The following is a 22445-nucleotide window of genomic DNA, read 5'->3' on the forward strand; positions in this document are numbered from 1 at the left end:
AAAAACAATAAGGGTTTCACTTGTATGGTAGGAGCAACCAGTGCATGTCTCTTTGTGTTGAGTAGCGGTAGGTTCAAAACCCAATGGTATAATTGTATAACTGGTAGAGGTCTGCCTTACTCCAGCTTGACTTTCTTTCAAAATAGAATGAGCAAACAAGCTGGTGTCGGTATTGCACAACCCAACTATGGATGTGTAGCCACTCAAATATCAGTAGGAGTGGTCAACCGCTTAGGCAGCTTGGCCGGTCAAGCAAACCCAGCCCTCTATTGACCGGGTTCGGGCCAAGGTTTTAAGATCTGACCCATTTGGCTACCAGGTCAAAGCCTGCTTGTTTAGTAATAGGTCAGGTTCAACCAAACATAACGGTGCTTGTTAGTATAAGGTCAAGGTGGTCATGCCAGGCTAGGCTGGGCCGGACTGTGGTCCACCTGTAGTTTTTGGAGCAGTGCAGTTCATCCCAGATTGAACGTTCCTACAAACATGACATCTCAGATCCCCGATTTAAGATCCAAAATGACTTGTAAATCCAAGATCTCTAGGTTGATATAGGGGTGTCAACAGGTCAGGTTTGGTTCGGACCCAGGTAGAACCAGACTTACCAGATTTTTGGGTATGGACTCGAGTCTACTATAAGAGAAATCATACCCAGACCCGATAAAAACTACATGAACCAGACCCGGACCATACCCCATAAAATAATATTTTTTTTATCATTTTTACATTGAAAAATTATGGGTCTTAATCAGAACTCGGGTCAGGCCAGGGTCTGGTATAAAATTTCACAAACTATACTCACGTTCATGTATTAATCAGATCTTCAAGTCCGGACCCAGCTCTTACTCGGGTCTTCTTATTTAAACCCAACCCATTGACACCCCTAGGTTGATCGCGGGGGCTCAGGTTCTGAGATCCGAAGCACTACAATACACAGTTAATGTTTGGATTTGTTTTTATGTAAAAGGCAATGCATTACAAATTCTTTGGTTGGGAAAGCGCTTTCGCAAGTTTGTAATGCACCTTCATGCCCACATCTAGAATAATAGAGCATAATGCTATATCCATCTCACCCAAGATTGTTGAAATCATGGTTGGCATTCTCAAAACTCAATATTGAATCCATCACATGCAACTGGGTGATTCGGGTGAGTCATGGTTTTTTTATTTATTAAAAATGATAAACATATGAATTGTAATATAAAAATATATAAAATGTGTACGCCTTATTTTATAATATTAATAAGAATCACTTGAATATGAGAACCAAAACATGAGAGCATTTTTCAATACTTTTTTTGCAAATCCAACCATGTGGATGTGCTTGGCATGATGAATTTGTTAGGAATCAACCATTGGATGGGGTATTTTTTATAAAAAAAAATATGATTTTTTAATGCTTGAATATTTATGAAGAATATGAGCCATTGATTTTAAAACCTTAAAAAAAATCTCATCTATGCATCAAAATCGTTCCCATGCGCTCACACACTTATATAATTATTATGTTATATCTTTAAAAAACAAAAGGAAAGATATGACTCGACTAAGTCAATGACAAAACTCAATTGACTCGATCAATGACAAAACTTAATCGACTCGGCCAAGCTTGGTACATAAACTATGTCATACTGATTTTTTGAGTTAGTTAAAGGTCCAAATATGAAGCAACTTAACTGAGTCATGAGTTGATTCACCGAGTTTGCCAACTATGGTTGAAATCCAATCACCTTCTAAAAATACTGTGAAAACACAACCGAGTTGATGGTCACTCGTGACCTGACCCAGCTAGCCGAACCTGCCTAGTGCCTAGAAATGGGCCTAATGCCTGTGGTCCAGTAGGACAAACATGACCCACCTATGGAACCTAAACGGCCTAAAAAGCTGGGTCTACTGGGTCCGCCAGGCTATTGTGGTACGGGAGCACGTTCGCACTGCAACATGCACATGATCCTGTTCGGTACGGGACGAGGGGGGCCAGACGATGATGGGCTGCAGGCGTGCTTCGCCGTATGACATAACTAGTCATGAGTCACAACTCAGGAGCCGTGCAGCCACGTCTCTGCACCTTTTTGTAAAACGGTAGGGGTGCTCGTACTACTGTCATCGGCGTATGCTTTATCAGGAACCATGTGACCGTGTTTGGATTAGATGAAGTGATTCCCTTTTTGTAGTTGGTGGCTCTTGGGAATCCTTGCCCACGATGACTCCGCTGAAGCAACGCGTCAAGGGTTCGAATCCCTTATATGCATGTCCCTTATCGTGGTCTCATGGCGCATTTGTGTTTCATGGAAGCAGTGCGGTTTCTATAGGAAGCCACCAAACTTTTTGTTTTTGAAAGGCAAGCTGGGGTTAATCCGACCCCTACCAGTTATACAACGATACCATGGGATTTGAACTTGCAACATCTCAACACAGGGTGACGTGCACTAGCTGCTCCTACCAAACAAGCAGGCTCCATTGGTAAAGCACGAAGCATTTTCCTGGGGTTGGGGTGTCCGACTTTTTTTATGTGGAAGGAGGCTCCATATGATTGCAAAGTGGAGCCTCCTTCAGCTGGGGTATAGCCTCACGATGGAGGTGTTGGTAAGACCTCAATTTTCTGATCAATTTTGAAGACTCTTGACCTTTAGTTAGGTCCTTTTAAATCAAACGCGCAGAACTGATATTGCAAATGTAGATTAGTGTATATTCTCTATTAGTCTCTACACTATTTACGAGTCTCGTGGGGGTTTCGTTTAGCCTTAGGCTAACTTACAAGCTTAAAAAAAAAAATGATATGCGGGCTGCTCTCTATCAAGTTCAAAAGAAGAGCCACAGTCGGCCTCGGCTATGCTTAGCCAGATTATCAATCTCTGCCTCATACGGCAGATTACAAACACGGTAGCCGAGGGAGGTTCACAGCCTTGCTTCGGCAAGCTGGATGATGTTGCGACAACTGATGCCTTCTCTGGTCTGCAATGCAATATCGCGTAGGAGCACGTGTTGTCTGTGGCAGTGAGAAGCACCTGCTAAGGCGTGATGCAGGAGCACGCGATATAGAGTGCATAGGAAGGCGTTGCGGTGACAGATGAGTGTGCATGAAAGGAGCGCATGGCAATGCACTGCGGCACGTGTATGCGGCTGCAGCGGATATCCTCGTGCAGTTGGATGCGCACTTTATAATGCTGTGATGCAAGTGAAATGCGCGGCAGATGAGATGCAGCGCATGAGCGTTGTGCGACAGGAGGAGGAAGAGGAGCCCAGCTGTGCAAATCCCAAGGCAAAAATGGCTGCTTAGGGTTTTGTGTCAATTTTTATACTAAAATCCTACTTTTTCAAGATTTCAAAAAAGAGATTAAAAAAAATGTTTTAACTAAGCGCCTTTTTTGGAGGGGGTTCTTTGCAAATGTTTTATGAAATAGATTTGGATCATGTGTGGGTTGGATTATGGTGTTTATGAGCTGATTCAGGATCCAAATAAGCTATTTGGGTTGGATCTTGATCAAATTTGCCATGAAATCCACATTCATGCACTAAAAATGCAATATCACACTCAATTTAACTTCGATTCGAGTGAAATTTGAATCTCAGCTCATTTATGCTCAAATGCATCTATGTAGAGGTTCTTAGCCTATAAATAATGCCTAAATGCATGAATAAATTGTTAGATTGATGTGTATTTCATGCATTATCAAACACCCCATGCTTGAATGATTGCTAGTCCCTAGCAATGAACTACTCCAAGCTATGAAAACTCGAATTAGCCAATTAAAATGCAAATTTTTAATGACCTAACTCACTTTCGTAGGAATCACGATTGCATTTAGCTCATGCAACAAGCCTTTTTTAAACCCCTGGATTACCCCAGTGGACGAGCAAGGTCTCGTGAGGGTTTGCAGTGATGCTACCCACAAACATCAATGTCATGCAGGAATTCGAATTCTTTCTCAAAAATATTAAGCAATTTAAGAAATCAATTTTAGCAAATACTTCATGTAATTTTCATTCTCATAACACATTTAAAGATTTTTTGCCTCCACGGTAAAAACTTTTCTTTCACTTTTCTAAAAATTACAATTATCTATGATTTTTTCTCAGAAAATCGTGTATTATCATGTTATTGTTCATTTTTCATCACTTGTATATTTTCTACACAGTCTTTCATACTACCTTTAAGCAATGATTTTTTTATTAAGCTCGCATTATTTTTCTTCTTTAGATTTTTAATTTTTTTTCATATTTCAATTCTTTTATTTTCTTTCAATTGAACACTATTTCAAATTTCCAGTTTTCGTGGCCCATATAACGAGCTTTGGGTCGATGACTCCCAGGCCAGACGACCTTAGGGCATCAGATACAGAGTATCCCTCAAACTTAATTGCTCGAGCCACTAGACTTTCCATTTTCACAGTTTATGTATAGTCTTCTTCTTGTCTAGTGCAATGTTTGCATTTCTTATGCTTTCTATGAAGTGCATGTAACGAACTTTCAAGCCGGTGACTCCCAAATCAAATGGCTTTAGAGCACCAAGTGTAGAACACCCTTCAGACTCTACTTCTTCAAACCAAATAGGCCACAGATGCTGACTTAGACAAAGAAGTGATTTCCTTTTTTATCCTTTTCATTATGGAACTCAAATACTTTAACTCGTATCTGAGCCTAGCTACTGGGGAATACAAAGACATCAACGACTAAATGTAGGCTCTTTTTCTTTTAAGCTCATACCTTTTTCTTTCTATTCTTCATTTGCTTAGTAGTTTATCGCAACTGTGCATACTTATACTTTGTAATTCAAAATAAACTTTTCACATTCAAATACAGTCTTTTCTTTGAAATTCACATAAATAATCACTCTTTTTAGCCTCGTTCAGAAAAAATATTTCTCATGGGGCTTTAAAAATTTCTAAAATGTCAGATTATGTCAAAAGCATTCATATAATTTTATGAGTTTTAGCTACCTAAGCAGAACAAAGCAGGACAAGTAGTGTGTATTTAAGACCACCCCCCATGCTTGAATGACATTGTCCCTAGTAGCATGCAAAAAAATGTAAAAATACAATGTAGGTGTACACTAAAGAAAATAACATAAATACGAGAGAAAGGATAGATACAACCTGATGTGCACAGGGCCTCTTGAGTTGATTATTGACTTGATTTTATTCCACCACTAAGCATATGCAAATGCCTAGTTTTCTGCTAATCTTGTCAATTATCTGCTCCTAAAGTCGTGTCCTGAGTCTGGTACCCTGTACTCACACACTGAAGCGTTAGATATACCTGCATGACAACAAAGAAGATCTAAGTAAAAATATATTCAACAAATGAATGAAAATACAGAAACTCAAAATCCTAATCCTACTATATACATATAATACATCATCCTGCTCAGATTCTACTCCTTTACGAGGTCCCAGACCTCGCACTCACCATCTTGTGAGACATCTAAAATGTACGGCTTCAATCTCTGCCCATTAACCTTGAATGTGCTTTTGGTATGTGGGTCAAATAATGTCACTGCCCCATGTGAAAATACCTCTCTCACAACGTATGGTCCATCCCATCGTGACCTAAGCTTTTCGAGAAATAGATGCAGATGAGAATTAAATAGCCATATTTTCTGCTCGAGCTCAAACACTTTTCTGACAATGTGCTTATCATGAAAGGCCTTGGTGCGAGCCTTATAAAGCTTGGCATTCACATATGCATTGTTCATAAGCTCTTCTAGCTCATTGAGTTACAACAAACGCACTTTGTCAGCCTGGGTCATATCAAAATTAAACTTTTTAATCACCTAGTAAGTTCTATGTTCCAACTCAACAGGGAGGTGACATGCTTTCTGAAATATTAATCGCTACATTGACATGCCAATAGGGGTCTTAAATGCAGTCCTATATGCCCATAAAGCATCATCCAAGCACTAAGACAAATCCTTGCGGTTCGGGCGGATTGTCTTATCTAAAATTCGCTTAATCTCCTTATTTGAAACCTCAACCTGTCCACTGGTCTGGGGATGATAGGCGGTGGCGAATCTATGATTGACAGAGTATTTTCTCAAAAGAGAAGTTACCTGTACATTCTTGAAATGTTTGCCACCATCACTAATCATTGCTCGTGGCGCACCAAAATGACTAAAGATATTGTGCTTAATGAACTTAAGCACCACTCTATGATCATCGGTTTTGGTTGCCACTACCTCAACCCACTTGGACATATAATTTACTGCCATTAAGATGTATAGATTGCCAAATGATAGCGAAAATGAGCCCATAAAATCTATGCCCCAAACATAAAAAAATCTCTACTACCAAAATCGGGAGTAAGGGCATCATGTCCCTCTTGGATATGTTCCATGTCTGCTGACATCTGAGACACTTCCTACAAAACTTATGAGCATCTCTGTGGAGTGTCGGACAAAAAAATCTGGACTGCAAAACCTTTGCAGTTATCTTCCTACTGCTAAAATGCCTTCCACACACTAACGAATAACAAAAATGAAGGATGGACTCATACTCTTCCTCCGGGACGCACCTTCTAATGATTTGATTTGCACAATATCTGAACAACTCTGGTTCATCCAAATAGTAATGTCTCACCTGTGCTAGAAATCGCTCTCGCTCGTTTCTAGTCTAATACATAAGAATCTGCCTCAAAACCAGATAGTTCACAATATCTGCGAACCAAGGTAACTGCGAAGTTCTTACGGCCATGATTTGATCATCCAGAAATGAATCACTGATCGGTCTCTGATCCTTAGTGGAATCCATGATCAGTGTAGAAAGATGGTCTGCTACTACATTCTCGCTACCTTTCTTATCTTGAATCTCGATATCAAACTCTTGTGGTAGCAGAACCCACCGAATGAGTCTAAGTTTGGTGTCTTTCTTGCTGAAAAGATATTTCAATGCAGCATGATCAGAATAGACAACCACCTTGGAACCAAGAAGATAGGACCTAAATTTGTCCAATGCGAACACTATAGCTAGAAGTTTCTTCTTTGTCGTCGTGTAATTTATTTGCGCATCGGCCAGAGTTTTGCTCACGTAGTAGATCAGGTAGGGCTTCTTATCAATCTGCTATCCTAAAATAGCCCCCATAGCGTAGTCGGACGCATCACACATAATCTCAAATGGTAGCATCATGTCTAGAGATCTCAAAATCGGTGCAGTAGTCAAGGCATCTTTGAGTATCTCAAATACCATCATGCAATCCTTATCAAAATCAAAAGGTTGATCCTTTGACAATAACATGCAAAGCGGTCGAGAGATTTTGCTAAAATCCTTGATGAACCGCCTATAAAATCCAGCATGCCCTAAGAACGATCGTACCTGCCTCATCGTAGTAGGTGGAGTCAATCATGAAATCGACTCAACCTTGGCTCTATCCACCTTGATCCCTCTCTTGGACACTATGTATCCGAGTACTATCCCCTCATGGACCATAAAGTGACTCTTTTCCCAACTAAGCACCAGGTTAGTCTTCATACACCTACTAAGTACTCGAGTAAGTTTTTGGAGACAATCCTCAAATAAAGAGTCATACACGAAAAAATCATTGATAAACACCTCCATGACATCATCCACCATGTCAAAGAAGATAACTATCATACACCTCTAAAATGTCACTGAGGCATTGCATAGCCCAAACGGCATACGTCTGAATGTGAATGTGCCATACAGACATGTAAATGTAGTCTTCTTTTGATCATCATGATGGACAACTATTTGATTATATCCCGAGTATCCATCTAAGAAGCAATAGTAGCTCTGTCCGGCGAGTCGCTCCAAAATTTGATCTATAAATGGCAATAGGAAGTGGTCCTTCCGTGTCACAACATTCAGAAATGGGGTAGATTATCCCAACATCTAACCACTTGACCACCTCATTTTTCACCACCTCTTTCATGTTGGGATTCAATCTTCTTTGCATATCTCACGCCGGTTTGGATTCCTCATAACAATGAATCTGGTGCATGCAGAATGACAGATCTATCACTCTCAAATCCGCTACCCCCAGCCAATAGCTGCTCTGTGCTCTCACAAAATATCAATCAATCTACACTCCTGCTTCTCAGTGAGCTGCGAAGAGATGATCACAAGCAATGTCTCCCCCGCTCTCAAATATGCATATTTGAGTGAATCCTACAAGGGCTTCAGCTTCAGCTCTGGGGGAGACTCTATCGACGACCTAGCTGGGGTCTCAACAAGTGGTGGGAGAGTCTCAAAACTCGCTCTTCAAGGATGGGCACCTGATTCTACAGAAGACACACCTACACTATCGCTATAATTGTCTTCTACAGTATAATATAACTCTAAGGAATCATCAGTCATGTACATCTCAGGATGTACTTCCACTAACTTCTGGAAAATATCTACCTAGAAACACTTCGTATCTCCAACTGGACCCATCGCGGTATTGAAAATGTTCAGTTGCCGAATGATAAGTCCATGACTCCGATTCTGCAATTAATGCATGCATTGACAGTTGCCAAAAATGGTCTGTCCAGAATGATCGGAGTCTGGTGCTGACTGTCCACTCCCTCCATATCAAGGATAATGAAATCGACCAGAAAATAGAAACCCTCCACTTTCACTAACACGTCCTCCAAGATACCGCTCGACACCTTGACTGAACGATCTGCTAGCTGCAGTGTAATCGGGTCAGTCTCATTTCTCCTAGCCCAAATGAGTCATAGAAATATCCAGTCAGGATGTTCATGCTTGCTCTCAGTTCGAGCAAAGTGTGTTCTATCTGGATGTTTCCTATGATACATGAAATAATCGGGGCACAAGGGTCCTTAAGCTTTGGTGGCGTCTGGTGCTGAAGCACCAAACTCACCTGCTTAGTCAGAAGGACCTTGTAAGGAACACTTCTTCTAGATTTCCTCTTCTGAGTGTATAGTTACTTGAGGAATTTGGCATAAGCTGACACCTATTGAATGACATTAAGCAAAGCTAGGTTGATCTACACCTGCTTGAATATCTCAAGCATGTTCTGGACCTTCATACCTTGCTTTTCTTTGCCTATTGAAGATTCTAAGGCTTTCAGATAGGGTGGTTTGAGAATATACATTGGGGGGTTCTTCTTCTTGTGAAAAGACTCACCACTATCCTTAGCCTCTAAAAGGGATGATGACTGGGCCGCAGAAGATGGTCTGATCGACTCTAGCTCATTAGTCATCGACCTACTCTTGACGTGATACTCGCATCCACTCTTAAGGGTCACAATTGTCTTGGCCTGTTGCTGTGAATCTGTCATGTACAGGCCACCTGACATCTGCCCCTTACCCTTAGGGTTCATGATAGCCTGACTCAGCATACTACCCTCAGACCTCCTATTTAGCGCTTCCGCTAACTATCTCATTTGCATCTCCAATTTCGCAATGAATTGCGTATGGGAGTTTAGCATCTGGATACACTTCTCGAAGGCATTCTGATTAGAGGTATTCACCTCTTAGAATGCTTGGAGAAGTCTTTCCTCAAATGATATATGTGAAGCAGACTCTTGCGAAGGCTGAGAGGAGTAAGGAGTGGCTTGAGGGAAGCTCGGCCTTTGAAATGTCTGAGTGAATGGAGGTGGTCGAGCAGGTTGCGAGAAAAAAATCTGAGTGGAAGCCTGAGGGTTCTTCCACAAGAAATTCATATGATTATGCCACCCCAGATTGTGTATAGATGAAAATGAGTTGTTCATGGGTCTGGCATATTCTTGAGCAGCCTGAACATGCTCTTGCACAAATTCAGGGTACTGAGCTGTCGAAGGGCACTCAACGACAACATGTGCCAGACTGACACACAACGCACACACCGGATGAGGTTGGGATGGGCCCGAGAGAAGTTGGTTGAACTTCTGAGAAAGCATATCTACTTTGCTTTGTAACTCAACCTGACAAGCTCAGTCGTCAGGCCAATCTCGAGAACACCACTCTGCTTTGCTCCGCTGGGTGTGACTCTCTCAGAACAAGAGGTAGAGGCATGGTGCAATGAGTTCTCGATAAGAGTGTCAAATAAATGCCACGCCTCATCCTTGCTTTTCAACATGAATGTACCCCCACATGAAACATCCATCATCTGATGATTCCTGTCAGACAATCCATCGTAGAATCTCTGCACCAGTTGCTATATGGGCACCTGGTGATGGAGACATTTCCTAAGGAGATCCTTCATTCTTTCCCATGTCTCATGAAATTGCTCGCTTTCCAGTTCAGAGAAACTGGTGATGGCTCGCTTAAATTGGTTGGTCCTGCCTATGAAAAAATATTTCTTCAGGAACTGCTGTTGTAATTGATCCCATGACCCTATCTCTATCGTGTCTAAGGATTTTAGCCAATACTTAGTTTTGTCCTTTAATGAAAATGGGAAGAGGGTCAGCTTCATCGCATTGTCCCCAAAATTTTGTATCTTCACTGTAGAACAAATTTCGAGGAACTCATCTAAATGTCGGTAGGGATCCTCGTGACTATAGAAAGATGAAAGCATCTGAATAACACTAGCCTTAATCTCATAATGTAGCACCCCTACATCGGGTCTCCGAATGCAGGATGCTTGGGTATACTTTGTAGGAATGAAGTACTCCCTCAATGGGCGTGTAGGAACCTCGGGTTCTAAACCTCCCATTTTGATTAAACCTCGAGGAGAATGTAAAATTCTCTTTGGGTCCTCAATGAAAGGATGCAACAGAATACCTAAAGTCCTTTGCCTTTGCATACACTGAAACTAAGTCCAGATGTATGCACCCTAGCCTAATCTATCTAACTACCCACCCACGTAAGCAAAAAGCGAAAAGCGAAAAGTAAAAAGCAATAACAAAAACAAGAACTAAACCAAGCTCAACCAACCTATTCTAATCACGCTAAACATAATTTAAATAACAAAAGCAAAGCTAAATCTAAATCTCAAAATTAGTATATAAATAAGAAATCACGACTATGTTATCTAAAACTCACCTGTCTAATCGCTCCTGCAACATGCAATATTGTGAATCCTAAATAAACAATACGTGAATCCTATATGTACTAACTATGTGAAACATATATTTACTTACTAATCCTACTAACTAGAATAAATAAAACATAACTAACTAAGCAAATATCAATAAACTGAAAGATTAGAAATAAAAGAATATAATCGCCTTTCCCCGGCAAAGGCGCCAAAATTTGGTTGCTCTTTTGTAATTGGTATTTTTAAAACATATTTTTCATTAAAACACTTTGAAAAATCGACAACCAAATAATAAAAACCGACTTTCTACTTTCGTGGCGAGTACGGGTCAAATCCACAGGGAACGTGAAATATTCTAAGTAAATCTAAAATTTGCACTTTATTGATATTTTAAATGCTCACACTTGCTTAAATAAAATCAATTATACAATGCAAAACAATTTGAATACGTAGCAAAATTGAAATCTACGAAGCCAAAATGACAAATTACACTAATAACAAAAACCAAAGTTAGTACATATTATGTTAACAAATAGGAAAATTAAACTTACGCTAATGCTAAAAACTAACTATTATGCTAAGACAATAATTACGCTAGAACGAACACCTAATGACTCCAACTAATCATATTAATTAAGCACAATAAACTAAGTAAAACACTACTATAACTATGCTGATTTTCTGCTAAGCTACATAAAAATTACAGCAACTAATCATGAGAGAAATTGACTCTTTTACCCTTGCACAAACGACAAATGTAGTTTCTGATAGATTGCCAAAAACAGAACGGTTGAGGGCTCAAACAGAGTTCGAATAGAGTGATTTTTGTGGCGTTGGATTTCTGGCACATCAGGAAATTAGCCCAATTTTGCGCAATATAAAAATCACTTTGGATGCTGTAGATATGAGCGAAACAAACTCAATCAAAATTTTGCGACAAGACTGTCATAAAAATCGCTTTTTCAATAGTAAAAACTAACGACTCTCTACACTACAAATCTAATTATTCTAACTAAAACACATATCACACTGAATACTAGCTAATTACACTACCAACATGTTGAAGTTACGATAAACTACAGCTTGTACCCTTCTTACAACTCGGCTAGAATGCCAATCTAGCCAATTTTGACACTTAGGGCTAAACGAATATATAAAGCACAAAATGAGAAAATAAGTAAAACTACGCTAATCTAAATGAAAAGAAATCTCATAATCTAAGCTAACTAAATATAATTAAAACATGTTAAAATGAAAAATAATCGAATATACCCACTCTTGGAAAATGCCTAAATCGGCTAGACTTATTCTAGCCGATTTTGGCATAGGGGCTAACATACATATTAGAATGAAAATATCATCTAAAAACAGCGAAATACAGAACTTAAACTAATTATAAATGCTTAAGTGCAGTTCTAAACTACTCAAAATGACTGATATCACCCTTCTTGAAAATGGCAAAATCGGTTAGAAGAACTCTAGCTGATTTTGACACAAGGGTTGAATCTACTAAAAAAACCGCAAAAACACTAAACTAACTACTTAGACTCTATGCTAGACTCGATCTTAGCATGTTGGTCTGGGCATATTTTACTACGCTAAGGCTAAATAAAAACAAGAATCTACGAAGAAACATAAATACTATAACTAATAGGCTTTAACTAGAGGAAAAGGGGAAGAGAAAATGTACCTCAAATGGGTTGTCCGACGAATAGAGGGATAGAGGGGAGCAGTTTGAACCTTGAACTCACGCCAACAAGCTCGTTGTTGTTGCTACTTTTACTTCAATGTGGTTGTGTGGGCTGCAAGGGTTGCATCCAACGAAGGAGCCAATTGATGGAAGGAGAACCGAGCCATGCTCAGTGAAAAAGAGGTCGGGAAAGGAAGGGTCGGTCATTCCTAGTGGTGTAGACGGCACACCAACTGAAAATGGTGCCTTCCTTGGTCTGCAAACTATGCAAAATATAGGAAAGCACATGTTAAAAATGAAACACAATGAAGAGGAAAAAGATGGAAGTAAAAGAAAAGGAAGAAGATGAGAAAGAAGAGAAGAGATGAAGAAGAAGGATTCAAAAATGGAGAAGAAGGAAGGAAGGCATGGAGAGAGAGAGAGGCATGGAGGAGGAAGAGGAGCCCAACTGTGCAAATCCCAAGGCAAAAATGGCTACCTAGGGTTTTCTGCCAGTTTTTATACTAAAATCCTACTTTTTCAAATTTTCAAAAAGGAGATTAAAAAAATGTTTTAGCTAGGCACCTATTTTGGAGGGGGTTCTTTGCAAATGTTTTATGAAATGGATTTGGATCGTGTGTGGGTTAGATTATGGTGTTTATGAGCTGATCCAGGATCCAAAATAGCTATTTGGGTCAGATCTTGATCCGATTTGCCTCAAAATTTGCACTCATGCACTAAAAATGCAATATCTCACTCAATTCAACTCTGATTTGAGTAAAATTCGAACCATAGCTCATTTACGCTAAAATGCATCTATGTATGGGTTCTTAGCCTATAAATGATGCCTAAATGGTTATATTGATGCACATTTCATGCATTATCAACTTTCAAGAGAAATGCTTATGGTATAGACAAATCATGCAATTTTATACTATTTGGTAATAAATATTTTTTTTGTATATGATAAAAAGAACTTGGATCGGTTTGAAGTGAATGAAGCATTGTTTAGAGTGAAAAAATCCATATAATACTAGAAATCATCCTATTCTCCCTATAAACAGATGCAAACCATATGCAATGTCTTCCTCATCAATCATCATTTAAGATAAGAATGAAAAAGTGTAAAAGAATAGCCAGTGCAGAGTCTATGCTCATTACATGGTAAAAATTTGTATCATTCAACTACATAAGAGTTGACTACGCAGTTGGTGATAAAGTATGTATTTTGAGAATATGTATGGTGGTACTTTATGGACACCATTACTAATTATATGTCCACCTAAAGACCACCAAAACCTCAAAGAAATGAAATTTTGCTTTCTGTCCACATTTACAGCAAGCACACATCTAAAGTGGCCTACCAAGAATTAGGACATCTTTTGAAAATATTAAAAAACATCTTTGATGAGATCCATGAATAATGGTAGCTAGCATCACACATAAATAGAAAGTTTGTTGTCAAATCTAAGCAAAACACTTTTTTAAAATAAAGCACTAAGATCCAAAAAAGAAACTGATAACAAGTCAATGACCAAAAAAAATAAGAATCATATTAACAATAAAGGGTTGTTGTGTAAGTAAATTCGATAACAGCACATAATTTGTAATTATAAAAAAGAAACAACAGGCACATGCTCACAAAAGTATTATTTTGGATAGGTATTGCTCAAAATTTCATATGATTAACCATGTATGATTTCAGATGGGTATTGCGCAAATCCCATTTGATGAAGCAAGTGTGCAAGAAAAAGATTTGGAAAACTACTTTTGAAAGGGATGAAATAAGTTCCAAATCTTCAAGAACATGTTTGGTGATGATATGACAAGTTATGGGGAAAATTCCAGAACAGAGATTGACAAATAAACAAAGTGAATTGTATTATTGTCATAGCAAAGCATTTCACTGAAATCCAAACAGTAAGAATATGGATGATGAAAAAGACATGAAAATCATTTTTATACCCAAATCATATACCAAATAAAAGGTATTCTGAAAGATATGAATATGAAGGCTCATCATGCAAATTCTGCTATTGATGGTGGTATGAAATAACTCAAATCATATTACTGTTTGGTAATCATGCATTGTTTGAAGTGAATGAAGCATTGTTTGGACTCTCTTTCTTCTTTTGTTCGCCAATATAGACACTAAGGTGGAGGTTTGACTGAAAAAAATCCATACCTTGTTTTAGAAGCAGGAAGAAAAGAGAGTCCCACAAGACCTACGATCAGTTGTTGTGCCCCACAAAGAAAGGAACAGAGTAATGAATTGGTTGAAGTTGTCGGCTGTCTCCCCTTGCAGCAGAACAGACTCAACATAATATTTGTATTTTTTGCAAACTTAGGGTTTTTAGAGTTTTGAAATCGTGTAAAATAAAACGGGTAACAAACATATTGTGTTAATATCATGAGATTTAGTAAATCTCATGATATTATCGCGAGAAAATGTCAGAAACAAAAAATCTTGCGAGATTTTATAAATCTCATGAGATTTAGCCATTTAAAACATTCAAAGTAATTCTCGCATTTTTTTGTGAGATTTTCATAAATATTGCGATATTTGTCACTATGCTAGTGGTGAAATTTGGGTCAAATTCAGGGAACAGAAAATACTTTGTATTCAAACACACAACTAAGCTACTCTTTATTGCCTTAAAAAAATAAAAATAGTTAATTAATTTAATTAAGAGTGATGCCCTTGCAAAGGGCTTAAACAAATAAAAAAATGGTTTTATTACATACCCAAATGAATTAAATAAATAAAATCCTAATCTAAAAATAAGAGAAACGTCTTTAGTGCTTCGAGTTTTTAGTCCCTTCTTTGCCTTTTTGTTTACTTTTGTATGGTTTGATAAATCAGAGGGCTTCCTGAGGGGCTGGAAGGGCCTTTTTAAGGGCTTGAAATGCCTTTCTGAGAGCCTAAAGGGCCTTTTAAGGGAGCCTTTTAGGGACCTCAGAGGGCTCTTTGAGAACTCGAAAGAGGGCTCATCGCACTTCCAAACGCTTCCCTTATTGCACCCAAACGAACTTCAACCCTTTTTCGGCAAAGGGGATGCGAGGAACCGACAACGACGAAGTTTAGAAATCAGAGTGAGAAGCATAAGAAGCAAGAAAGGAAGAAGGTAGACAACCAATCGATAAAAAAGGAGGAGGAGAAAGGAAGAAGGGGAGGCAGAGAAAAGAGATTGAGGGGCGCATGTTGCATAAGGAAAAACAACTTCTCTTGGCTGGAAAAGAAGTATTTATAAACAAAAATTAGGTTAAAACATATTTTCTATAGAAGTCTAAAATATTTGCTAAAATTCTAAAATAGGTCTTCCTCAAAAACATGTTTTTTAAAAGTTTTTTTTCCTAAACTAATTAAAAATTAGTAAAACACTTTTAATCTAATTAAACTATGAATTGGAAAAATTCTAAACTAATAAAATACTGAAAAATGCAGGGTCAAACCAAAAAATATGATTTTATCATGGAAATTCAATCTCGATGCAAATTCTCAAAAACAACGATAAAGATAGGTTTTTAATGCGATTTTATCATGAATCATGCATAAATAAAGATAAATAAAATGCAAATATTGTGCATGATCATTCACATGCTGATCACATTGGTAGAGCAATGGCATAAGTGCTCAAGCATTTGATCATTCAGTAGTGTGTAACTAGGCAATATGCAAGGAGCGTTGGGTAGCGCTGATTAGTCAGACACACTGGATTGTACTGCTAAGGTTTCCCATGCAAACGATGATGAGACACGTTGCATAATCTTCATGCATTGACGTTCTGCACTTTCGGCCATGTTGTCGTACATGATGGTGAGAAACGCGGTCTTCCTGTATTGATGCGAGTAGGTTGTGTATGTTCGCCCCCGATGATTCACTGAATCCCACGTCCGTGTTCGGGGGATCGAATGAGCGCCACGTATTCATGCACATGGGGCTCGTATTCCCGTGTATGTTGACATAACTTTGCATCGGACTCTGGTGCTGTTGCAAAGACTTAATCACCCTTACTTGCTTTTCTTGCCCTGAAATGACGGTTCGAGGAAATGACAAAAATATCCTCCATTCAAAAGTTGTGAAACGACGGGTGGGGAAAAGGACAAAAAAGTCCTCCTTCCAGAAAGTTTGATGTTAACCATTTAAAGTGGAGACGTTCGCCTGCGCCATCTGCTGTAACAGTGCTCCCATTATCAATGTTCCAGTGTTACAAAACATTCCAGTGTCTTCTCTTCATTACTGCTGTCGTTAGGCATCATGGAAGAAAGCAATGATTCACAAACATTCCAACCAGTGCCATCAAGGCACAGTGAGTAGCTTTTCATCTCATCATGCTATCGATGAAGAAGGCATGTCGTCTTGTGTGCCATTAAGGCATTGTTTGGTTATTGCAGGTAGATCTTGTTATTACGAAGGTTGGAAACTTATCGGTATTTGTAAGACGCTGGGACCTGTTGACAAGAACGCTTGTTTGCAGATGCTAGGAAGGGCCTCTACCCCATCAGGTATCCTACAGTCACTCATCATATGCATTGTATCTCAAACCGCTGTATTAGTAACAGACTCTCGTTTTTGTGAGATACATTTTTGTTAGTTAATATCGATTTGTTTGCTATTATGTTCAAGTTCTTCCTTATCGATTTGTAATTTATTGTGCGATATATTTATCGACCTTTTAGATAGTATGTTTTTGTATCGTCGAGTTATAAGTTATAAAAACTGAACTGCCGTATCGATTTTCAATATCTGACAAATCGCTATACATATCGTTTTGTAAGATATTATATGTTTTGTAATATGTATTTGTAAGATATTTGTACACAGACTTTGAAAACGTTTGGGTGCAGAAACACATCTTGACACGCATGGCGGGGCGATTTTCGCATGCATATCGTTGCTCTCTCAGCGACTTCTATTGAACTCGCTTTAGAGCCTCGTGGATATTATGAGAGCGTTATCGTCAACACACATGTACGACATGTTTATTTTATTGGCATGGTAAGCGACACGTCGATGCTCAGCACAAGCAAACATCAAACCGCACTTTCTTTGATACTTTCATTCATTAAATCGTTGCTTTGACTTGCGTAACCCTAGTGGTATCCGTTCTTATATGCATCCTGATTAAATCGTAGTAAACCTATGCCGCTTGCTAACGGAAATTGATATATTGCTTACAAAACATTCCACCGTCTTCTTTTATTTGTCGTTGTTGTTAGGCATTAAGGAAGAAAGCAATGATGCACAAACATTCCAACCAGTTCCATCAAGGCGGCGTGAGTAGCTTCCCAGCATCATGCTATCGATGAAGAAGGCATGTCGTCTTGTGTGTCATTAAGGCTTTGTTTGGTTATTGCAGGTAGATCTTGTTCTTACGAAGGTTGGAAACTTATCGATATTTGTAAGACGCTGGGACCTGTTGACAGGAATGCTTGTTTGCAGATGCTAGGAAGGGCCTCTACCCCATCAGGTATCCTACATTCACTCATCATATGCATTGTATCTCAAACCGCTGTATTAGTAACAGACTCTCATTTTTGTGAGATAATATCGACTTGTTTGCCATGTTACTGCACACACAAATTGATATATTGCTTAAAACATTATTGAGCTTATCATCAGGTTGTAATAAAGACGATGTAGCTCAATCAATAGAAAGATCTGGAGAATTGAATATCTATACTTATGACCCAACCGAAGAATTAAACATCTGCACTAACGATGCACATGAAAAGAAGGGTGCAGGCATTAGACCCACTATTGACTTGAATGTTCCAGTGGAAGAAATGCAATTCAATGATGAGGTAGACTACCATGACAACGCACATAATAAAAGTGTATGCACCGGGAATGTACACGGAAGTACACCTGACTTCAATGTTCCAGGAGAAGAAATGCAATTCAATAATGATCCTGATTTTGATGTCAGTACACTTAATAAAACCGTAGGAACTGGAATGTACATGGAATTGCACTTGACTATGTTCCTGTAGAAGGAATGCATTTTAATAACGAAGAAGATGCATATAAATTTTACAATGATTATGCCTTAAAAGTTGGCTTCAGTGTGAGAAGGTTTTCTTGGTCAAAAAATGCACAGGGTGTCTTGGTTAGAAAGACATATGTCTGTTCCAAGCAAGGTTGGAAGAAATCAATGGGAAATCCAACTAGGAGCACGCCAGAATCAAGATATGGATGTCAGGCGAGATTGGTTTTGAGAAGACATCCGAATGAGAAATTTGTCGTGCGTACTTTAATCAGTGATCATAATCATGATTTATCTGCATCATTTATGACTCCTATGCTAAGGTCACATCGTAAAGTAATTGTAGCTCATGCTGCAATGGCTGAAATAGCCGCTAGCGCCGGCATTGCACCAAGGAAGACATACAATTTGTTTACCCGCATAGATGGTGGTCGCGAAAATGTGCCATTCACACCTTTGGATCTTAGAAACCACTTGAGCAGGAAGAGGACAGATAACATGAAGAACGGAGAAATATGTTGTTTGGTTCGTTACTTACAGAATAAATCAAGCAATGAACATGGTTTCTTTAGTGCAATGCAAGTGGACGCAGATGGATATGCCGTGAATATGTTTTGGTCAGATTCAAGGTCTAGATTAGATTATGAATGCTTCAATGATGTGCTTGTGTTTGATACTACAGTAAAGATTAACACTGAACAGTGGCCATTTGCGCAGTTTGTGGGAGTGAACCATCACGCACAGAGTTGTATATTAGGCGGTGCTTTTGTGTATGACCAGACCAAGGAAACCTTTGAGTGGTTGTTCAGAGTATTTACACAGGCAATGAACGGGAAGCATCCTGAAACTGTACTCACAGATGGTGATCACGCAATTGCGGCTGCAGTGCTTCATGTGTGGCCAGATGCACATCATCGCCTGTGTTTGTGGCATATCTTCCAAAATGCAGCAAAGAACATAAGACACATATTTAATCGGAATACAGGGTTTGACAAACATTTTACAAGGTGTGTACTTCATAGCGTAGACGAGGTCACCTTTAAGTCAGATTGGGACAAAATGCTTAAGACATACGACCTTGCTGACTGTCTGTGGTTACAAAATTTATATACAGAAAAAGAGAAGTGGGCATTGGCATATGGAAGACAATACTTTTGTGCAGGTATGATAAGCACACAAAGAGCCGAATCTATGCATGCCACGCTGAAGAAAACCTTGTATTCATGTTTAACAATGTTTCGTTTCATGGAACAATATGAATTATTTGTAGACGGTCTAAGACAGAATGAGCTTGAACAAGACGTGAAATGCTTCAATACACGACCTCTAACTTTTGGCATGAAAATATTGATGCGACCTGCAGCTCTGTATACACTAACTGTATTTGAATGGATCAAGAAAGAGGTGTTGCATGTCATAAATTGCAGAATAGAAGAACTGGTGCAAACCGAGAATATGCACAAATACCATATTTTTTGTCAGGGCGAAAAGCATCAGGAAAGGCAAGAAGCGCATGTCACGTACAATGTCGACAACGGAAGGGTAGAATGTTCGTGCAAAATGTATGAATTCAAAGGTATCATATGCTGTCATGCATTAAAGGCACTCAATCAAGAGAAGATACAAGAAATACCTAAGTCTTACGTAATGCGAAGATGGACGAGACGCGCGAAGATTGAAATGCTCGTAATGGACAATGCGAGTAAATCTGGTGTTGACGAGAAGTGCCACATAGCCTCCCGTTACCAACAACTGTGTAGGTCATTCATGCATGTTGCTGATTTGGCATCGAGAAGCGAAGAAGGCTATGCATGTGCGAGAAAAGCTGCAACGGAGTTACTTGAAAACGTGGAGTTAATTCACATTAAATCTTTTGCAGCGAATGAATACCAGCCGAAGATAATGGGATCGAACAACGTAGGTCAAAATCATGTCTCGCTTGACACTCCCGAGAAGTTGCGCCGAAGCGTAAACATTATCTTCAACAAGTCAGTAGTGAACGTTGTTGATTATGATGGACATATTCATGAAGCAAAGGGTATCAAAAGAAAACCTGCCTCTGATCGCAGTCGTCGGAGGGCAAAGGGTGCACTAGAATTGGTTGGCAAGAAAAGGACTAAGAAACAACCAACCTGTAATAAAAAACAACAAAGCCCTTCGAATGAACAGGTATGTAAAACATTATATTGCTCCCCATTGCGTGAAGCTTGTCAAATAACTAACTCGTGTAATGTCCATCATGCAGCAATACCCTGCAGAAGTACCGGCAAACGTTCAAACCTATATTCCTCCCGACCAGATTTCCGGCAACGATCGCTACAGTTTTACAAGGTTTTTGGTATGTTATTGATGTTGCGAGGAGGTAGGCATTTCTTGTGAAACTTAATTCAGTGTCTAATATTTTCTCTTTCATGACAGGCTACGATGCAGTCGACAGATAGGTTTGGGACACAGGAATCTCGTGTGGGCTATTAACTTAGTTGGCATGCCTCTTTGCATGACCCGATCTCCACAATGCCGGATTTTTGGAGAGTTTATAGTCGTTTGTCATTGACGACTTGCGGTTCGTGGTTGAATTTGTTCAAATCGATAGATAGCGGGTTTTTGCTTCTAGTTGTTCTAGTTGTTTCAATAATATACCTATGTTTTCTTTCAGCTAGACTGTTTTGTTGTGGTGTTTTTGGACAAGATCTATGATGAACTATTCTATGGTTTTCAAGATAGTTTTTAAAATCATTTGAAAGATACTCTCCTCCGGAATCAACTCTAAAGATTTTTAAATTATCATTAAATTGATTTTTAATCATCATATGATATGTCTTAAACGCTGCAAAGACTTCATGCTTATGTTTAAGGTAGTATATCCAACAAAATCTTGAATAATCATAAAAAAAATAACATAGTAAGCAAATCCTCCCTTAGATACTACGAGTGTCTTCGCCTCGAAAGAATAGCGCACAAAGTATTGGCGAAGACAAATACATCGATTGTTTGTCATCGCTGATTACAGCGATGCAAATAATCAATAGATAAGGAAAGGATTTGTTGCCATCGCTGGATACTTCGTGCTTTGAGTCGGAGAGCGATATGTGGCATCGCAGCATAGTGATTTATGGGTATTCTTCGAATGTCAAATCACACGTGGAAAACATATTTTTGAATATTTAAAACTTAATGAGCGGCATGGAAAGACGTATTTTTGAATACTTCGAACGCAAGCATTTAATTTGGCGGCGGTTATCAAAAAAATGCGGCATGCGAAAAGCCGTATTTATATTTTTTTTAAACGCAATCAATTATTTAGCTTCGTGCTTTGAGTCGGAGAGCGATCTCTGGCATCGCAGCATGGTGATTTTTGGGTATTGTTCGAATGTCTAATCACACGTGGATAGCGATATGTGGCATCGCAGCGTAGAACGTTGTTGATTATTGTTGGACTATCAATCTTAGCGTGATGCGAAGGATTGTTCAAGTGTGCTGCAATGTGTGGCATCGCAGCGTAGGACTGTCAATCACTGTGCTGCGATGCCACAGATCGCTATTCAACGATAACCACAAATCGCCATACACCTCCAGTGAACTTCTTCTCCAGCAAATCTTTCGCGTTCCCGACACCTCCACTTGCCTTTTGAAATCATTATTGTCAGTTATCTTGTGAAAAGTTGTATCCATATATTATAAATAAAAGGCTACTCAATGTGTATTTTCCAACGGATACCCATAAATGTTTGAGTTGTCATACAGTATTCATTGATCATGTTGGTTGAGCAGTACATCTTTTAGGTCATAAATAGTCGCACAAGCACTGGAAGGTGTGTTTGTCTTCTACTTCGTGAACCAGCAACAACCAAACCGACGGTTCCTTCATAAACCTGG

At 39.0% G+C, this 22445-nt stretch overlaps 1 non-coding gene across 1 annotated transcript; it reads right to left on the reverse strand.

Annotated features, from left to right (window-relative positions):
* Positions 1–13816: 13816 nt before the first annotated feature.
* Positions 13817–13939, reverse strand: LOC149811353 (small nucleolar RNA snoR103). Its single transcript, XR_016428650.1, has one exon. It is a non-coding gene; the product is annotated as a small nucleolar RNA snoR103 (small nucleolar RNA).
* Positions 13940–22445: the final 8506 nt, after the last annotated feature.

The sequence above is a fragment of the Nuphar pumila genome, chromosome 17 (genome assembly GCF_984573655.1).
Source record: "Nuphar pumila chromosome 17, dmNupPumi1.hap1.1, whole genome shotgun sequence".
NCBI classification, from domain to species: Eukaryota; Viridiplantae; Streptophyta; class Magnoliopsida; order Nymphaeales; family Nymphaeaceae; genus Nuphar; species Nuphar pumila.